Source organism: Pinus tabuliformis, chromosome 3_2 (genome assembly GCF_031772625.1).
Source record: "Pinus tabuliformis cultivar Carrire ecotype Pingquan chromosome 3_2, CPIR1, whole genome shotgun sequence".
In the NCBI taxonomy this organism is placed as follows: Eukaryota; Viridiplantae; Streptophyta; class Pinopsida; order Pinales; family Pinaceae; genus Pinus; species Pinus tabuliformis.
Window position 1 is genome coordinate 286,197,073 of NC_142302.1, and position 20,964 is coordinate 286,218,036.

The 20,964-nt window shown below is 40.0% G+C and overlaps 1 pseudogene; it reads right to left on the reverse strand.

The window, feature by feature from the left end:
• Positions 1 to 6,869: 6,869 nt before the first annotated feature.
• Positions 6,870 to 7,376, reverse strand: LOC149180739 (sucrose synthase 4 pseudogene; annotated as a pseudogene).
• Between the last annotated feature and the right edge of the window lie 13,588 nt (positions 7,377 to 20,964).

A 20,964-nucleotide genomic window follows, 5' to 3' on the forward strand; every position in this document is an offset into this window, starting at 1 on the left:
AGATATATCATTTAGCCATATAAGCATCATCACCAAGGACTATTAACCATAATTCCAACAATGCATTATTAAAGGCATATGCTCCCCCTCAACCTATGCCATCTGTTTACTGTTAGATCTGATCATGCATATATCAGCAATAAGCATCAAGACGTCATCATCATCAAGTTAGGATCAAAACACTTCTAAACATCTTACAAGTATCAAGACATTTCCACACATCCTCAGCAGACTGTAACTATTAACCAATAGAGCAAATAATGGACTGAATCATATCAGACCCTTTTTTTGAGCTTGTCCCCACTGCTTTTCCTCAGACTGACATATACGCGACTGTGCAGTGTCTAACTTGCGTATATACGTGACATCCCTTTATGAAACTTTCGTATGAGATTTAGGACACTGAATTTTTACACTTTCAGCTCCCCCAGAGTCTGTGCTGTGCTATGTCTGAGTATATTATGTTGTGCCACATATTTCTGACTGTACTTCCTTCTTCTTCCATATCTTCAAGCCTGATGATGTTTTCTCCTTTTGGTATGGTCCCTTTACTTTGTTCCTGCATTCCTTTGCTCTATGTCCAAGCTTGTTGCATGCATAACATCTTACATGTTTCATATTCCTTCTGTAGCAATCAGTAACTTTGTGACCAAACATATTGCAAGCAAAGAAATATCCATTAAAGTACCCGGAATGTGATGATCTTTCTGTGTGATGATCTTGAACCATTCTTCTTCTGCATCTAGCTGCAACATGTCCAAGATTATGACATTCATAACATTCAATATTATTCATCTGAGTAAATGGCCGACTATTACTTCCATAGTTAGGAGTAAAAGATTTTCTTTGAAGAATCTCTTTCCTTGATTGTTGATGGGGTTGACCTCTCATCTCTCGCATCTCCTTGTTGATCATTTTAGATTTCTCTTTAGAGTTCCTTGCTTCACCTTGTGAACTAGATTCACCTTCAACAAATTCATGAAAACCAAGACCAGTCTTGATAGAAGGAGACCTTTGACTACTAAGAATGTCATCCAAGGCTTTAGTACTATCTTGAAATCGCAACAGTTTATCCTTTTCTTCTAATTTACATTTTAAGATATTTACCTCAATCTGAAGTTGTTCTTCCTTTTCCAGACATTGGTTCTTCAAAATATCTTCAGACTTTCTTCCTTCTTCCATTTGTTGCCTTAGTTTGAGAATCTCCTTTTCTTGTTCTTCATTCAGATCCTGCTGCATTTGACGAATTCTGAAGGCACATTCTAGCTGAGATTGTAAGCTGATAACTTCGTTTTCCTATTTTTTAATAGCTTGGAGTAGATCTATATTCCGCTTCTTTGATTCTTCAAGATCTTCTTTTAGTGAGAGGATCGTAGCTTCAAGCCTTTCATAATAACTCGATCTATCTCTGAGTTTCTTGATTGTTGTGCTCTTTTCATTGACTTCATTTCTTAGTGATGTTACTTCGTCCTGCAACTTTTGATATTTGTCTTTGAATAACTTCCTTACCTTGCTTCCTTCCTCTTGTTGAGCCTTTAGTCTGGTAGCTACTTCTTTGAAGGCACCATCCTTTATGTTCAATAGATCTTCTTGATATCTAATTTTGTCTGTAAGCCTTTTAAATTCTGCTTCTATTTGATATCCTTCTTGCTCACCCATAAGAGCACATTCAGTTGCTTCATTATCACTTACATCAACTTCAAATGGAAAGATAACTGGAACATCAGAGGATAACAAATTCATACCTGATAGTTCATATTCATTCTGAAATGATTCTGAATCTAAAGTTATTCTTCAACATATTCCCCAATCAGTACACCCACTGTCATAGTTCTTCTGAGATGCCTTCTTCTTCTTAGGTGCTTTCTTCTTAAGCCTCTTTCCCATAGTTCCACGGATTTCCTTCAAGCGATCAAGCTTCTACCAAAGGACTTGCTCTGATTCCAATTGTTGAAAATAACACTGAGAGGGGGGGTGAATTAGTATTATCAAATCAATAAAATTTTTTCATTTCCATACTTAGATACATATACGCTACTTCAGTTCATGAAACCCGCGTGTATATGCAACTATGTCTAATGCAACTAGCGTATATCCAGAATACTTATGATTCAATTAATCCATTAAATGTTGATCTTTAGTTAGTGCATCAGAACTTCATTAACCATATGAACAGTAAGCAGGTGCAGTAAAATAGAACAGATCATCACACAAGAAACACACATGAACACCATGATACAAGGTGGAAACCTAATGTGGGTGAAAACCACCTGCTGCAAGTCGTCTCTATCTTCCTTTAATAAGAAACTTTATTTTACAATAGTTTTGTACTGGTGCAGTCTTATACCAGTACACAAGCTTCTTCCTGCAGAAGGCAACAACCTTCTCTCGTTCTCTAGACTCTCCTAGATGGGAGCTACAACCCCCTTAGCTCTTGTACTAGCTGATCCATTTACTAGTACGTAGGTGCCTCCCTACTGAATGCTCCAATCTTCACTTGGTCTTTAGCTGCTACTAGAAGGGAGCTACCACCGCCTTTGCTCTTGTACTAGCTGATGTACTAGTGCGTAGGCGCCGACCTACAATATCCTTTCATCCTCTAGGGACCACATTTCATACATTTTCAGATTGGATACTCCTGAAGCACAACACTATAATCTGAAGGCCGTGTTTCATCAAATTTTCATACTGGACCCATAAATATCATTGAAGCACAAAACAATCAATACTAGCATCATCAATTTCTAAATCACTGAAACACTGAAACCCTGTCAAAAACATAGTCACCAGAACACAGAGTAGAACACTGAACTCTACAACAATATTTAGAACCAACTGTATCATCAAAAATCATGCATAAGAGTGCATACACTACTTGGAAGTGCTGAACCAGCGTGTATACGCAACTTCACCAAGGTGAACCAGCGTATATGTCATCAATTGCTTACTTAGAACTTGATGCACTTCCTTTCTTCAGACATATCTAGATTATTACATATACAAGGATAATATGTGTGTTAGCACCTAGATCTAATCCATCAGATCACATAAATATGAGTCATTATGATCTTGATCCAATATTAGTTCTCATCCATCAATACTGAAGCTAGACATGATCAACCAAACAGGATATGCAGAATACTGACACCTTTAAACTGTCATCAGAACTGATCAACAACCAGAACCACCTGCAACTTCAAACATCATAGCTCAAATGGTATACGCTACTACAATGAACCAAACCCACGTACATATGCACTTACACCAAAGCCAACCCGCGTACAGATCTATAAATATTCAATCATGACTTCCAGCGATTTCAAACTTAAGTTATACCCAGTTCAGATCATTACATGTGTTAGTATACATATCTAGAATAAACATAATCAGTCATATAGAGATAGTTCATTTCAAACCATTTGATCCCGATCTATCCTTCGATCTTGTTTTCCATCAACCGGTGACATCCCTCCTTAGCTCAGATCAAGCACTGCATCATCAGCCCATAACCTGCATACTGGATCTCATCCTTCATCAAATATTCAAGACTTTTTCAATGCCCTTGCCTAATGATCTTCTTTTCCTTTTATAGTCTTAGGCCTTGCTCAATACCATGGTCCAAAACCATAACAAACCAATACCATGGACGCAATACTTGGATCAACACTTCTGTCGAGATACCATGGTCCAAAACCATAGGTTCAAATACCGAGGACTAACTACCACAGACCAAAAGTAAGTTCTCCAACATATACGTGCTTTTCCTTGCATGAAAGTGCGTGTACACATACATGCCTTTGTAACGTCTAACCTGCGTGTATACGCGGCTCAGTCACAATGAACTTGTGTATATATATTTTCTCTTCATTCTTGTAGTCTGAACATCAATTCCTTGCTGCTGACCTGTTGTGCTATGATCTGTGATCTGTGTGATTTGCCATCAAGGACAACACTTGTCTCATAATGCCAACAATCTCCCCCTTTGGACTTGATGGAAAAGCTAACTTGTCACACTTAGAACTATCATCTAATTCCTTTGAGCTGTGTGGTGGGCTCCATTATTGTAGCAATAATGCTACAACTCCTGGAACTCCCTTCTTTAATTTTATCAACCCGGTAGTTCGTAACAAACTTGGAAGCGACGGTGCCATATGCACAAGTACTAGCTCTTGCCGCAGCTGTCACTTGGTCAGCTGGCACAAGTCCGCTAGGGGCTCAAGCCAACTTCTATGAGCTCTTAGAAGAAGCTTTTTAACCGATGGACGAAAGCTATCTCAAAGGAAGCTAATCTACTTGCGGAAAGAAACTGAAAGCCAAAAAGAGATGCAAACCCTAGAAAACCCTAATTCGACCAGCTAGTCCTACAGGAGAGCATGCAAACTACCGAAAGAGATGCCATTACTCCTAAGAAGGTAAAATGCATGTGTCTAAGTTATCATTATCTAAAGAAAACATCTTTTTGTATTTTTGTTTAAGTTATTAGAATTATCATGCATGTGCTTCTAACTAGTTTTCCATTGTGCAGGGATGGATCAAGGGATGAAATGCTTTGGGAACGGTTGGGATGGTACAGAGAGGGTCTAAGGGATACCTGACATTCTCTCTGAGAGTTTCACAAAGTCTGGATGACATGCAACCGTGCTTATGAACTTCTACAGGAAGTCTGCAGGGGCTTCTACAGGATGTTCAGAGATTTCTACAGGATGTTCTGAAACGAGGATTTTGGAGAATGGATGGAGGGAAAAACGTGGACGAATGAGTATGGAGGTGAAATAGGGGTGTGAAGAGGCCTAGGACTTGGTGGATGAGGCTAAGGAGTGATTGGATTTGTTCAAGGATGGAGGAAGCGATGATGCACAAGAATGTAGTAATTAGGGCAAGGTGGGGAAAGTATGGCAAATGGAGGGTACGAATCATGGACTAAGGGTTGGAGCAGATTATCAGATGGGTTATGGGTAGATAGAGAAGGATAACAGGTACTCTGCAAGTGGTTTTTCAAACTAGACAAACAAAGACATGCAAGAAAACAAAGATCTAGTTATGCCACCCTAATATGACCTAGCTAACAGTAACAAGAATGGACAGTAGCTTATTCAAAATGAAATGCATGAACTAACTTATGCCACTAAGAAATCATCAACTGAAGCATTTAACACTGCTGATATTAACATCTACAAACGAGGATTCCAACACTAAGAATTGCATGGCAAAGCAAAACAGCGTTTTTGTTGGCAGCAAAGTCACATTGGTCCCAGCCCATGATTCCACAAAGGGGGAGGTGAGATCCAAGGTGTTTGGCAGCGTTTTTCTGAAGATCTTCCCTGTGATTAACCTATCAAGCAAATATGAACATTAAAAACATTTTCTAATCATCAAAATCAACCTAAACAACAACACAACATTTAAATCTAAATAGCAGATTTTATTATGAGAATGCAGCAAAGACACATAAAGATAAACAAAGGAGGTACTGGGCGCTTGAGATGGGCCCAAACCCAAGAGCTACAGCCTCCTAAGAAAGATTTAGAGCTGGTGCAAAGTTGGATTCATCTTTATTAATCAAGAATGAAGAGTTACATCAAAATTGTCCACAAGAAGAACTTGAACATGCGCTGAAAGCAAAGCTAATCTATTGCATAAAAATCGAACTACAAACTAGCTAACTAATGGCTAAGACAAAATGACTAACTGGCTAACCAAAATGAGGCCCCAAGCCTTCTTATTTATACAATTTGAGGACCCAACAGTCCTCCTAAAAGTTAGGGACTTGGCTGCCCAAGACTTGTAGTTAACAGCAGTCCTACTTGACTTACTTGGCTGCCCTTGTGTTGATTGATTCGGTGGCCCTTGAACTCCGAGCTGATGGTGGAGAATTCGAGGTAAGGGCCCGTAAATGAGGGGGACACCTTCCTACAAATCCTCTAGCTTGTTCTCCCACGAATTTGGCTGCCAAGTGCTCATTAAGACCTTCAAATTTGTCTCCAAGTTGACCAAAAAGGCTACACAAAGCACCCATTAGACTTGTTGGCATAATGACTAACCAAATTCACTCTATTAACATAAAAATAATCAAAAACATGCAATAAACAAATGAGAATGGTGGACTAAGTCAAATTAGGAGGTTGAATGAGCCCAAATAATTGCCCATTTTTGGGGCTCATCATCACCCCCCTACTGAAAGTGTTGCTCATCCTCTGAGCAACCAATCTCTCTCCTCGTCTTTGATGGCCCTGGTGGCTTCCTTGGCTAATCATCTCGGCCGATTTCTCCTTTGGCTTCCTTCTTTCAAACTTCCTGTAGAACCAGTTCGCTGGCTTCCTGTAGAAACAGTCTCTGTCTTCCTGTAGAAACAGTCCTCTGTCTTCCTGTAGAAACAGTCTGCTAACTTCCTGTAGAACTGTCTTCACTGTTTTGGTCTGCGCGGCTGAGGGTGCCTTCTTCTTGAACTGTGTTGTGGTTGCCTTGGGTGTGTCCCTACTTGTTTGGCCTTTTTCAATATTTTCTGCCCTCTTCTGCAATCCTTTTCCAAGGTGTTTGTGCCATTGTTCCTCCCACAGTTTTAGGCTTAGCAATTTGGCCCATTTCTCCTTTTCCTCTCTGTTTCTTCCTTCTTTTTCTTTCTTGCTTTTCGTCTTGCTTTCCTTGTGGCTTTTTTCAATTCGTTGATTGCATGTTGTACCATAGGCCTCAGGAATCAACAGCGCCACCACAATAATTTCAGGTTTTGATGTCCAATCCTTGATGTGCTGTTCTCAGCAACATTTCATTCTCCAATGCACAAACTTGATCAAGCATATACACAACCTGTCCACCAGTATCTGGCATTCCTAAAACAATTGCTTTGCCAAAATAACCCTGAGGTGAAAGAATCACAACATTAAGACCATATGAATCCTTCCTAGAAATGTTTCTAAAGTTGATGGATCAGGGGCCTGCAAATTCTCCAAGAGCAAATGAATCATATCCGAGACAGGTTCTACATTGTCTCCCCATCCTTTTGCCAATCCCATTTCTTGTAGTTTGTATTCAAACTCTGTATGTGGTGTGTTCTTGGGGAACTTTTTAAGATATTCCACTGCCTTTACCAAGACTGAGCGTAGCTTGGACAAACTTTGTATTCTCTCATTCATCATCAGCTTCTGGCCTCTGTAGCTGTGTGCTCGAAGGAAATGCAGCAAGCGCTGCATGCTTTCTCCATCATGGAATAATCTTGAGGACAACTGCTGATTGAGAAATTGAACTCCACTACCAATGGAAGATGGCCGTGTTGGGCGAGGAAAAGATTCATTGAAGGGCTCACGGTCTAGCTTCAATGCATATTTATCCTTGACACTTTCATCCACAAGGTGCTCCTTGAATTCCAAATATTTAGCCATAGAAAGTTGTTCAACAGCAAGTTCATCAACATTTCACATGGACATAATCCCATATACCAGACCTTGGTTGTACTGCAAGGACAATCTATGGTGGAAGAATGATGTCCTCCTGTGTCTTAACACATCTCCAAATAGCCCTTCTTTGAGCGTTTGAAGTTCATCATTCTCTCCCAATACCTCTGTTAGTCATCTAATAAATGATGAGGCCGCAAAATCTTCTTCCCTTGTGCTACATATCTCTCTTCAGGCTCCAAATTTAATGAAGAGAACTCGGGCTTTTCTACTCTGGACGGCTTTGCTATACTTCCCTGTAGGACGTCTTCCTGTAGAAACGTCTGTACAGTGCCCATGCACCTCTGTGCGAGCTTGATACACAACATAATATCGAAGACAGGTAGAAAAACTCAGCGGAGGACGATAGGTTAATCATTTTGTGGAAGCAGAGGATGCATGCTTCAGTTGAAAATGTTGCAAGTGCAGGTTAGCAACAATCTGTGAGTTTCAGCTGAGCGTTGATTAATTGTTGCGTGATTTGTGGTGAAGGAGTGCAGTGGCCAAGCGTACGTGGCCACATGCAGACGGCAGTGCTGTGAAGATGCATGTCCTCTTCCCGTTAATCAACTGCACTGGAGTTAAACTCTCTATCACTGTTTTTTCTTTTAATTTTTTTAATTTTTACGTGAGTCCACTGTCCACGTGCACTACGTGACTGCCGGCTGAGTGCTAGAGAAGAAAATCGGTTGAACCTTGCTAATCCGTGGCTTAATTCCACCATTCCATCAATTCATGCAGTTTTCAAATTAAATTTATGCAATAGAAGAATGAGATCAATCACATACCTCGAAGTTGAATGGCTGTCGTGAGCTGCTGTGGCCTGTCATTGCTGCATGCATTGGTTTTTCTGATTGCATGTGGCTTGGATGCTAATATTTGATTGTCTTTTTTCTTGTGCAGGTTCCTCTGGCCGGATCTAAGTTGCATGCCATTGTTTCCACGTTCAGATCTGCACCTTCAAGCTGCTGCTGCTGCATGGTCACAAAACCAGAACTTGTTTTCGCCATTTCTCCCAAACGGCAAAGCGGATCGATCTGAAACTTGCTGAGCATGTTTCTATCATCATGATGCATCTCCCATAGCAAAATCGTGATCAATGGATGCACGGATTTCGAGAAAAATGGAAAATGGCTGAAGATTTCAGAGCTCGATTTCTCGGAAACCGTGCATCAGAATTGGCTGAAACTGCTTGGGTAGGCTACTATCACCCATGTGCATCTCCCCATGAAACTAGTTTTAAAACGGATGCACAGATATGGAGAAAATGCAAAAATGGCTGATGGTGATGGAGGCTGATTTCTTGGAAACTGTGCATCGAGATTGCATGAAACTGCTCAGGCATGTTTTCATCAACCTTGTACAATTCCCCATAAAACGGTTTGTCAAATGGATGCATGGTTTTCAAGTTATGGCATAAACAAATTCTGTTCTATGGATTTTTGCTTCAAGGCACTTTGCATTTTGGTTGCATGGTATGACAAAATGAATTTTGGCTGTGATGCAGGTATGGAGATGATGGAGGAGGAGTTGGAAGATTGCATGAGGGCTTCTAAACCCTTGAGGAAGCTACCATGCTCGCCAAACCACTTTTTGAAATGCATGCCTAGTTTCCCACAATTTCTACAGGAAGTTCCTGTAGAAGCACAATGAGAAGCACAAGGAGGTGGAAAAATGATGGGGAAAGGCAAGGGATGGACACACAAGTGCTTGTAGGCCTAATCAACATATTCCCACCATTAGATTCACTTTTGAAATTGGATTTGGCTCGTCCAAAGGTTCTACAGGATGTTTCCTGTAGAAATACAGAGCTTCCTGTAGAAGGCACAAGAAAAATTCCTTTAACCTTGATTTGAGTGCTCCTCCTGTCATGAAACGTCCTTCTTGCAACCTGCAATGTCATTGCTGCAACATGAAATTATTCAATGGAGATTAGCTTTATTTTCTTTTTCTTTTTTCTCTTTTTTTTTTTTTTGAAAAACAACTAGGGTGCCTCATGGAGGTTTTCACCCTAATTGCCTGCCCTGGGCGCCTCCAAGGGAGGTTTTCACCCAGAGATCTTATTCTCTTTTCTCTTTTTTTTCCAACCCATTGACCGCCTCATGGAGGTTTTCAATCAATGAGCCAATCTAAGGCGCCTCCAAGGAGGTTTTCACCTTAGATTTTTATTTTTCTCTTATTTTCATTTTTTTTCTCTTTTTTCTTTTTTTTTTCTACCCTACCCTACTTGAAAAACAAAATCATTTTCAAGTATAAGAATACTTCCAATGGAGCCATGTGCACATCAAGATTAGAGAAAAAATGATGTGAAGGCTCGAAATGCATGCTTGGACAAGTATCCAGATCTCAGAGACCAAATGATCTGGCGTTGAAGGGATCAAACAAAACTGAGGAAGAAAGTACTACTGCAACTTAGTGACCTTCTGAAACCATATCTCAATATAGCTTTGATATCCTTGGTTCTTTTGCTGATCTGGATCATTCTTCATGTCACCTTCTATCATGAACTTCTGATCTTCCTCTTTTTGTTGATATTTCTCTTGAGTACATGGAGGATCCGATGATAACCATGAGGGAACTCTCTTGATCTCTGATTCTGATCTCTTCTCTTCATCAAGTGCAGCCCATGGTTCTTTGATCTTCTCTTTGGAATCTTCTTTTGCTTTTGGTCCTTCAATGTTGTCAATATAATCTCTGCTTTGCAACACTCTTCCTGAGCTTTGGTGAAGATCATTGGGCTCAAGAGGAGTTGTTTGGATATGATGTGCCTCAGATTTGCAATGGGGTTGAGCTGCTCCATTGTATGGCTTTGGAAATGGTACGGGTATTTGAGTGGAGGTGTGAAATTGAGATGGAGATGGATGGCATTGTGGTTGGGTAGGCATTTGGGGTTGCCTTGGTGGAGGAGGAGGCGATGGTTGTGGATGAGCAGGTGGTGGAGGAAAATGAGCGGGATGAGAGTTGTACTGGGGCCTCCACTCCTGATAAGGTGCATTCCACTGAGGCTGTGGCTGAGCATAAGAGTGAAACGAATGAGCAGCTGGTTGGGCATAATATGGATCTGTGAAGGAATGAGGAGGAGGTGTGAACCAGGAAGGATGAGTAGGGGGACCCCAAGAAGGCATGAAGGTGGCTTGATAAGGGTCATAATAGGTCTCGGGTGTCCCTTGTAGTTCCTGCCGGTAGGGTATGGGTCCATGTGGCCTCCTTTGGTTCATATAACAGAGTGATTCAGTGGCTCCCCTGGTTCTTTGATATGTAGCTTTGATTCTGGGCAAGAAGGGCACTGATCTGTAGGATGGTATTCTTCACAGATAAAACACACTTCTAGGGAGTGCATTGGACATTCGTTCCTAGGATGCTTTCTAGTGCACCTAGGACAAAAAATGGCCAAAGCCCTCTTGGCTTCTTCTTGCTTCTTTTGGATCCACAAGGTATCCAGTTGCATGGCAAGAAACTGCCTCATATCACTCTTGAAATCTTCGATCTGATTTTCAAATTCATCTTTGGACAAGGGACTGCTCCCAACATTTCCGCTTGTAGCCATTTGCTTCAGAGGAATGTTTCTTCTTCTTCTCCCCTAGAGGTTCTTCAGATATGTCTTGATGTCCACCCAGGGGTTCTTTCATCACAGCCATCGAAGAAGAACGTTGGCTGTGTGAAGTAGTGGGGGTGTTGTGCAATCATTTTTCTAACTTATCTCTACTCCTACAAAGCATGAAATGAAACCTTTTTGGTTGATTTTTTGTTTTTTCTACTTCTACCTGCAAAACTAAAATAGATTGAACTGCAACTAACTATCTTGCTGAAATGAAAATGCGGAATTGAAATGAAAGCAGGAAAGAACTAATCTATTTTGCTCAAATGAAATTGCAGGAATGAAATGCTAGGCTACGCTTGCGAAATTGAAAGGCTAATCTACGCTTGCAGAAATGAAATGGCGGAATTGAAATGCTAATCTATGAAAGCAGGAAATGCCAATCTATGAAAGCAGGAAATGTCTATGCTACTTTTGCAGAATGGAAATGAAATAAACTACTTAGCAGAAATTTGTAGTAGAAAATAGAAGAATAGCAACAATCACCAATACTCTGCCACTTCCCCGGCAACGGCGCCAAAAAGATGGTGGGCTCCAGTATTGTAGCAATAATGCTACAACTCCTGGAACTCCCTTCTTTAATTTTATCAACCCGGTAGTTCGTAACAAACTTGGAAGCGACGGTGCTATATGCACAAGTACTAGCTCTTGCCGCAGCTGTCACTTGGTCAGCTGGCACAAGTCCGCTAGGGGCTCAAGCCAACTTCTATGAGCTCTTAGAAGAAGCTTTTTAACTGATGGATGAAAGCTAACTCAAAGGAAGCTAATCTACTTGTGGAAAGAAACTGAAAGCCAAAAAGAGACGCAAACCCTAGAAAACCCTAATTCGACCAGCTAGTCCTACCGATGCAAAGGAGAGCATGCAAACTACCGAAAGAGATGCCATTACTCCTAAGAAGGTAAAATTCATGTGTCTAAGTTATCATTATCTAAAGAAAACATCTTTTTGTATTTTTGTTTAAGTTATTAGAATTATCATGCATGTGCTTCTAACTAGTTTTCCACTGTGCAGGGATGGATCAAGGGATGAAATGCTTTGGGAACGGTTGGGATGGTACAGAGAGGGTCTAAGGGATACCTGACATTCTCTCTGAGAGTTTCACAAAGTCTGGATGACATGCAACCGTGCTTATGAACTTCTACAGGAAGTCTGCAGGGGTTTCTACAGGATGTTCGGAGATTTCTACAGGATGTTCTGAAACGAGGATTTTGGAGAATGGATGGAGGGAAAAAGGTGGACGAATGAGTATGGAGGTGAAATAGGGGTGTGAAGAGGCCTAGGACTTGGTGGATGAGGCTAAGGAGCGATTGGATTTGTTCAAGGATGGAGGAAGCGATGATGCACAAGAATGTAGTAATTAGGGCAAGGTGGGGAAAGTATGGCAAATGAAGGGTACGAATCATGGACTAAGGGTTGGAGCAGATTATCACATGGGTTATGGGTAGATAGAGAAGGATAACAGGTACTCTGCAAGTGGTTTTTCAAACTGGACAAACAAAGACATGCAAGAAAACAAAGATCTAGTTATGCCACCCTAATATGACCTAGCTAACAGTAACAAGAATGGACAGCAGCTTATTCAAAATGAAATGCATGAACTAACTTATGCCACTAAGAAATCATCAACTGAAGCATTTAACACTACTGATATTAACATCTACAAACGAGGATTCCAACACTAAGAATTGCATGGCAAAGCAAAACAACGTTTTTGTTGGCAGCAAAGTCACATTGGTCCCAGCCCATGATTCCACAAAGGGGGAGGTGAGATCCAAGGTGTTTGGCAGCCTTTTTCTGAAGATCTTCCCTGTGATTAACCTATCAAGCAAATCTAAACATTAAAAACCTTTTCTAATCATCAAAAGCAACCTAAACAACAACACAACATTTAAATCTAAATAGCAGATTTTATTATGAGAATGCAGCAAAGACACATAAAGATAAAAAAAGGAGGTACTGGGCACTTGAGATGGGCCCAAACCCAAGAGCTACAGCCTCCTAAGAAAGATTTAGAGCTGGTGCAAAGTTGGATTCTCTTTATTAATCAAGAATGAAGAGTTACATCAAAACTGTCCACAAGAAGAACTTGAACATGAGCTGAAAGCAAAGCTAATCTATTGCATAAAAATCGAACTACAAACTAGCTAACTAATGGCTAAGACAAAATGACTAACTGGCTAACCAAAATGAGGCCCCAAGCCTTCTTATTTATACAATTTGAGGACCCAACAGTCCTCCTAAAAGTTAGGGACTTGGCTGCCCAAGACTTGTAGTTAACAGCAGTCCTACTTGACTTGCTTGGCTGCCCTTGTGCTGATTGATTCGGTGGCCCTTGAACTCCGAGCTGATGGTGGAGAATTCGAGGTAAGGGCCCATAAATGAGGGGGACACCTTCCTACAAATCCTCTAGCTTGTTCTCCCACGAATTTGGCTGCCAAGTGCTCATTAAGACCTTCAAATTTGTCTCCAAGTTGACCAAAAAGGCTACACAAAGCACCCATTAGACTTGTTGGCATAATGACTAACCAAATTCACTCTATTAACATAAAAATAATCAAAAACATGCAATAAACAAATGAGAATGGTGGACTAAGTCAAATTAGGAGGTTGAATGAGCCCAAATAATTGCCCATTTTTGGGGCTCATCACTGTGCTGCATTTGGTATCTCTTTTGTAGATTCATCTAGTTATATGTAAGTGAGTTGTTCTTCTATGAGTGGTGTTACACTAAAATTTGTCACCATGACTATTTGCAGTCAGTATGGCTCCATCAATAACCATACTGTCCTCCTTGGCAAGTCTTATACCTCTGCTCCTCATGTCAAACTCCAAAAAAGAGAGAAAGCCTTTAAAAAATCAATATAACTCTGGTTCCGCAATTTCTCTTACTCTTACCTGCGTGCACGCACCTCAAGTACATAATACCTGTGTACTTGTATGCTCTGTCTATAAACAGGTGGGTGCGTACCCCTATAAAAGTCAAAAGGCGCAAGTTTTACTTCAAAAAACTTACTTGCGGTCGATTCTAGAGCATTCTAGAAGATGGTTTGACGTGGATTGAGTGCCTTCAGATGGTTCATGCATCCCAATGAAAGAGGAACTTATCCCATGAAGAGGGGAGCTATCCCTTTGAAAGAGGGGCTTATCCCATTGATGGTGGACCTGTTTAACTTCCTCCAAAGCATTATAAATACAGGCATTGGGCCAGAGGCAAGGGAGGTTGAAAGTTGAACATTCCTAAGGGTAGATGCTGCTGAAATTAGGACTCCCTTATAGAGCTTGAGAGGAGAGATCACATTCCTTTCTTAGCTTCATTTGGAAGTGGGTGAGCTGATCAAAGTAGAGGAGAACCCTTGCTGGACCCTGGGAGGGACCTGCACAACACCAAGGCACTGGTTGTAAGGTTTCTTTTGTTTCCAATTAATACAATTAAGTTCATTTTTCTCAACAAGTTGTTATATATAATTTGTTTCATAAACTCCTTGGTCTTTATGATGAATATGTTTTATTATATGAGTTATTCAGGTGTTATGTAATCATTTGCTTGTTAGTGAATGTAGGCTTCAAGGAGAAGGAGCTCATCTGGATCGAAGAGGCTTGGCTGCTAAAAACAACGTTGGACTAAAGGTATCCCTTAAACACCTGGTTGCTTTTATTTTAAATGCATATTTAGGGAAATATAGTGCTTGATTGTTTTGTTTGTCACTAGAAAGATTTAGCTTCTAGGGAGGTCGGTTTTGTCTGCAAAATTGACTCTTTCCGCATGAAAAAATGGCGACTCCACTGGGGAATCCATGGATTTGATTGATTTCTCTTTTGATTGATACTTTGATCTGAGAAACTGTATTTTCTGTTTCTGTTTTTGACTTGATGATTGTCGGATTGGGTGAATTTAGTTAATTTTGAGTCAGTTCTTATTTTTCATAGTATTGGGAGAGGTATGCACCCTCTGAGTTAAGCACAGTGCATACTTGTACGCACTTTTGCTTTGTGCACAGAGCGTATACGCACCTATGTAAACAGGCTGCCTGCGTACCCTGTCAAAAATTTCAAATTTGAAATTTTTCTCTTTTTTATCAGTTTAGAATTTGTTTATAGGTTTAGCCATTGCCCAGACCTGCTTGTTCCCTGTCAAAAACTTTCCTTGGTTAATTTCATTGGCATGCCTGCTTTAATTTCCCCCTCATTCACCGGGGGGGGGGCTAAATTGTGTATGAGTGTTAATTTCCTTTGAGTGTTTTTATTTTTTGATCTTTGGAACTCTCACCCAATTTTCTTGACTTGCACTTGATTGGTTCTTAGATTACATTAGAATCATCTTGTGTTTGAGAATTCTCTTGCATAGATCACATTTGCATAATTAGAATTCTCATTTTCAGAATATGAATGAAAAATGTGCATAGATTACATTTGCATACTTTTCAAGTGAATTGTGCATAGATTACAATTGCATAGTTTACATTCTGAAAAATCAATCGTAGATTTAGATCAGTTTTCTTTGATTTGAATTTACATATTTTTATGCTTGTTTTTAACATACAAAAATAAAAATAAAAAAATGTTTTGGAATTGATTTGCATTAGTTTTTCTTGATGAAATTAGTGCATTATAGAATTTGTTATATTTTCTCTTAGTGATCAATTTCTTGCATTGTTGGAAGTGAATGGAAACTCTCTCCTTACTTTAGTTAGGATTCATCGAATTGAAAAGATTACATTATCATATTCGATTGCATTCAGTTTTGAGTTGGGTCATAACACCATTGGTTTCGTATCCATTTACCCATTTGAGTAATAACAGCCTAAATAACACAGCGCTTAATTAAAATTCATCTAGTAATTTTTACATTTCTAGGGCTCTGATACACCAACATAGCTTAGGCTAGTGTCTTGGAGTAGGGAGTAATTAACTCTCCAAGACAGTGAAACAAACAAGTAGCTATATCTTGTGATAGGAAGAAATCCAATTGTTGCAATTATGCTCTGGAAAAGCTCCTCTTAAAGGAGAAGCATGAGATCGTGTCCGAACCAGTGTGGGATTCAATCCTTCCTCATTGGGAATGACGCCAGATATTCACGTATTAAAAACGGTAAACCTCGGATTAACCATTGTCAAGGAGCCGGGGGTCACTTGTTGGTAAACCTTGGATTATGTCAAGGAGCCTTCAAGGGGATTGAGCTTGCTACTCTGCCCTTGCATGTGTATCGGATCGTAGACTGTTCCCCTAGGTATATTTGTTTCAGTTGGTAACCTTAGTGGCCATATTCTTTAGGATTCTTCCTAAGGTGACAGTGGTGGGAAGATCCCACTGTACCTGGAGCAGACGTCGGCTAGACTCACTTGGATTTTCTGGGGGGTTCTCTTCACTCGAGACGGTTTAGTGGAGGAACTTGTGCCAATCTATTCATTAAGCAGGTTGCCGGGGTAACTGTTCCAACCGCCATTTCTGTATTGAATTCTGTGACATTGGATTTCATCACCACCTAGTGTTTTTAGTATGGAAAGTTACTGTTTGTGTGTGGTTTGACTCCTAGATTTGATAGCGCGTGTTAATTTGTTTGTTTTTACTTTTAGAGACCATAGGTGTGAATTGTGAATTTTAAATTGTTAGGTGTGAATTGTGAATTTTTAATTTTAGTTTTAAAATTGTTAATAAAATTCACTGAAATTGAATATAATGGCAAATGTTCCAGAATTTACCAACCAAGGAATCCCTCTTGACGAGAATCCTAGTACTTTTCCTTACTTTGGAAATGTTGGTCTGACTTACATGGCTACTTTGCCATTACCTGGATTTACAATAGGTTTACCGATATGGTTATTTTCAACTTCGTTGGCCCCAAATACTCCAATTGTTCCACCTCAACTGAATGCTTCACCTCAACAGAGTTCACCATCTCAACATCACCAACCTTCTGTTGACCCTTTACCTTCTTCGCCTAATTTTTCTTCCTCCATTTCTTCCTCTTCGCTTGGTAAAAGCCTTGATGCTAGTAACCAGGTGGCTAAGAAGAAGAAGAAAGGGAAGAAGAAGAAGAAGAAGAAGAAGCAAGATAAGAAAGAAGTCAACCAACCAACCATGGCTGTAAATGTTAGTTGTGTTGAGGAAACCTCCAACATGCATCGTAAACCCAAATACCCTTGCAGGCTTTGTAAAGGTGACCACTTCCTTATCAATTGTCCTGGTATTCCAAAGGTCTTGGAAGTATGGTCAGAAAAATCTCATCAATTTTCCATTGATCCATCAACCAGTGATAGTCAGGTTCCTGGGAAAAAGGGTAAAGTTAGGTTTCCTTGTAAGTTATGGAAAGGGAGTCATCAAACTCACATTTTCCCTCACATGGATGAAGCCTCAAAATTGTTGGAAAACCTTACTGTTCCACAGCAAGCATTTCCAACTGGTTACCATAAACTTTCTCCCAACCTACCATCAACTGACGGAGTGATTGATCTAATTTCAAGTACAGTCGATCACACTCTTCCATTGGAGAGTGAAACACATGTCACTCAGGTTGATGATCCATTAGTTGATCAAGTGGTCGATTCAATTTCACATTCGGTCGATCCCACTTTCCGTTTAGAGAGTGAACTTCATACCGCTCAGGTTCCTTTTGTTACATCAGATTCCTCTACGCCGAGGGGCATTTCACCTGTTTCTATGGAACCCCCTCCAAGTACTGAGGTCTTTTCCTTTGATTGGAATAGACTGACATAACCTCCTCTTCCTTCCTCCATCCCTTTCCAAATCATTGTCAAGGCTGGTGGTAGGGACATGCATCGCACACAGGTAGATGAAGGTGCTTCTGTTAGTATTTTATCCTCAACTGCTTGGAAAGCTTTAGGTTCCCCTCAGCTTGCGCCTATTACGCAGAATTTGAAAGCTTTTAACAAAACCATTAGTGAACCTTTAGGGATCCTTCCTAAGTTTTCTATTACCTTGGAAGGTAAAACTGTCTGTATTGATCTTATGGTAGTTCAAGGTCCCTTGGATTTCAATTTACTCCTTGGGCGAGACTATGTTTATGTAATGAAAGCTGTCGTATCGACACTCTTTCGCGTGATGTCTTTCCCTCACAATGGAAATATTGTGACTGTAGACCAGCTTTCATTCCCTAGTCTTGTTTCAACTACTAATAATATGACACCCCTAAATGTTCTTTATTCTAAAGTGGTATCTACCCTGCCACGGGTTAATTATGTGGCAACGGATCCCATGTTTTTAGTTACCGATGAAAGTGAGCCTCCCACTGTTTGCTCATCTTCCTTTGATTTAGATCCGGTAATTGACATGGAAAACTCTATGGGATTACTTGAACGCGATGTTCTTATCCCTTTTGAGTACCTTCACATGTGTTCTTTCCAGAGAACTATTCTTCCTTCTGATGAAGACCTCTTGGAAGCCATGGTCAAGGTGTGTCCGTTGACATGTCCTTCTTCCAGTTGGAAGCCATGATCAGTGAGAGCGAGGATAGTTTGTTCCCGTCTCAACCTCGTTAAAAAAAGAAACAAGGAGTCTTGAGCATAGTTCCTTGTCTTGTGTCAAGCTCTTTAAAAAATGAAACAAGGGTAGGTTATATAGGTAGATTTTAGAGAGTAGAAGTGAGGATAGTTTGTTCCTCTCTCAACCTCGTCAAAAAAATGAAATTGGATGTTTAGAGGATAGTTCCTGTTACTGAGTCAACCTCATTAAAAAATGACTCAGGTAGACTGTAGGTTGTATCGTTCCTTGTTAGGTAGATTGTAGAGAGTAGTTATGAGCATAGTTCCTTATCTTGTGTCAAGCTCGTTTAAAAAATGAAACAAGGGTTTTGAGGATATTTCTTTTCCTGTGTCAACCTCACTAAAAAATGAAACAACTCCCACGAGTCTTTCCAAGATTTCGAAAGTAAACCTTCATTTCATCCACCTAGTTGAATGCAATGAAGCTTGGGGGGCATGTACCTTGATTTGCGTCATTATACTAGGGGCATGCGAACTTATAACAAGCATGGTTTTTCGTTTCAAGCTTGCGTAAACATGAAACCAAATCCGAGCATAGTTCTTTTCCAGTGTCAAGCTCGTTAAAAAATGAAACAAATCCTCCTCTAATTAAGTCGAGAGTTTGACTAGATCTCATAAATGTTAAGTTGTATATATAGGCTAGTTATTTCAGTTTTTTGCATAATTTTCTTAAAGTTTTAGGTCGAGTCTTTCAAATGATCTCATAACTGAACCTTCATTTCATCCACCTGGTTGAATGAAATGAAGCTAGGGGGGCATGCGCTCTAGCAGTTATGCTTAGGGGGCATCAAGCACAGTTTTCTCTCTGTTTCAAGCTTGTGCAAAAATGAAACTACTTTGAAGCATAGTTTTTCTCTCTTTCAAGCTTTTGTAAAAATGAAACCTATCTTGAGTCAATTTTAGTTATTTTCAAGACTCGTTAAACTCATGAAAATCCCGAGATTATTTTGCTATCTTTCATTCTCGTAAAACAAATGAAAATGACAAGTTCTTTCCGTCTTTTCTTGCTCGTAAATTAAAATTGAAAGTCGGCCATATGAGTACATTTTTATCATTTTTTCAAACTCATTAAAACTTATGAAAAAGTGAAAACCATGAGTACATTTTTATCATTTTTTCGAACTCGTTAAAACTTACGAAAAAGTGAAACCTTGGAGTTCTCTTTTAAGCCCTTTTCAGACTCTCAAAATATGAAAAGATTGCTGAGTTTTTCTTTTAAACTCGTTAAAACGGAACTAAAGGATGGTCCACTTACAGCTCTTTTACTAAACGTAAAAACACTAAAAGATTGCCGGACCTTTGTCGTTTCAGATTTGATATTGGTTATAAAACGACGTGTCGTTGATCGCTTTTTTATTTTTTCGGATCAGGGACACTAATTACGAAAAGTACTCCCTGGTCGTAAAGATCAAGCGGTTCTCTCAAGTATTATTTTATACTTTTCCGGGCTTGGGAGACACAAATCTACGAAAAAGGTCAACCCTGGAGTCTTTTTAAGTTTTTCAGACTCTCTAAAATTGAAAAACGCCGAGTTTCTCCTATACTGGACTCGTTAAAATTTCACAGTAAAGGACCTGTTCGATTACAAACAGGAACGAACCACTCCTTCTTAGGGTTCGAATCTAAACTATGTTGGACTCATCCGAAGGATGAGCTTATAATCAAGCAAATGTTATCCTCCTCAAGCTTGTAAAAAATAAAGAGGTACTTGCCAGAAATGGTGGGGGAAAAGAGAGGAAAATGAGCCTATTTGTTACACTTTGTCTCGGAAAAACCTTATCACCACTCTTGAACACGAAACTTTTCATTCACCTGGGCTGGTAAATCCTTTGCCTAACAGTTGATCAAACCACACTGAAAGTCTTCAGCCGGTTTCTGGGTATTAACTTTGGGTCAATTGTCACCAAGCCATCTGTTGTGTCGTTATGTGTTCAAGAGGTCACTGCAAATAAACCATTCATCTGCAAAATATCTGTCATCCATCTTGACCATCCCTGAGTCAGTCCTTACAGCTACATTTCTTCAACTTGATCTATGATTTCGTGTTGTGGGCTTGCCTGCAACGGGTCGCTTTCTATCGACATCAGCACATTATCTAGAAAGATGATCTAGGAATCATCAGTACCTTGAAATCTGCATGCCTCAATGGTAGGTTTCTCGCCTTTGACGACAGGTTGCATCAATGACCTTCGATCAAGGGATCCTGTGACATGTTCGACATCAACACATTCATTCACATCTCATGGATTGTACGAAGTACTTTGAAAGCCATTGACATCACTGGTGGTTTCTCTCACACTTGTTAACAGTTCACATCATTGACTGGTAATCAAGTGGTTTCTACCATGTTTGACATCAACTCATTTATTCGCATGGATAGAATCATACTATTTTGGGAAGCAGAAATGAAGACCCTGGATCTAGTTTCCGCCATCCAG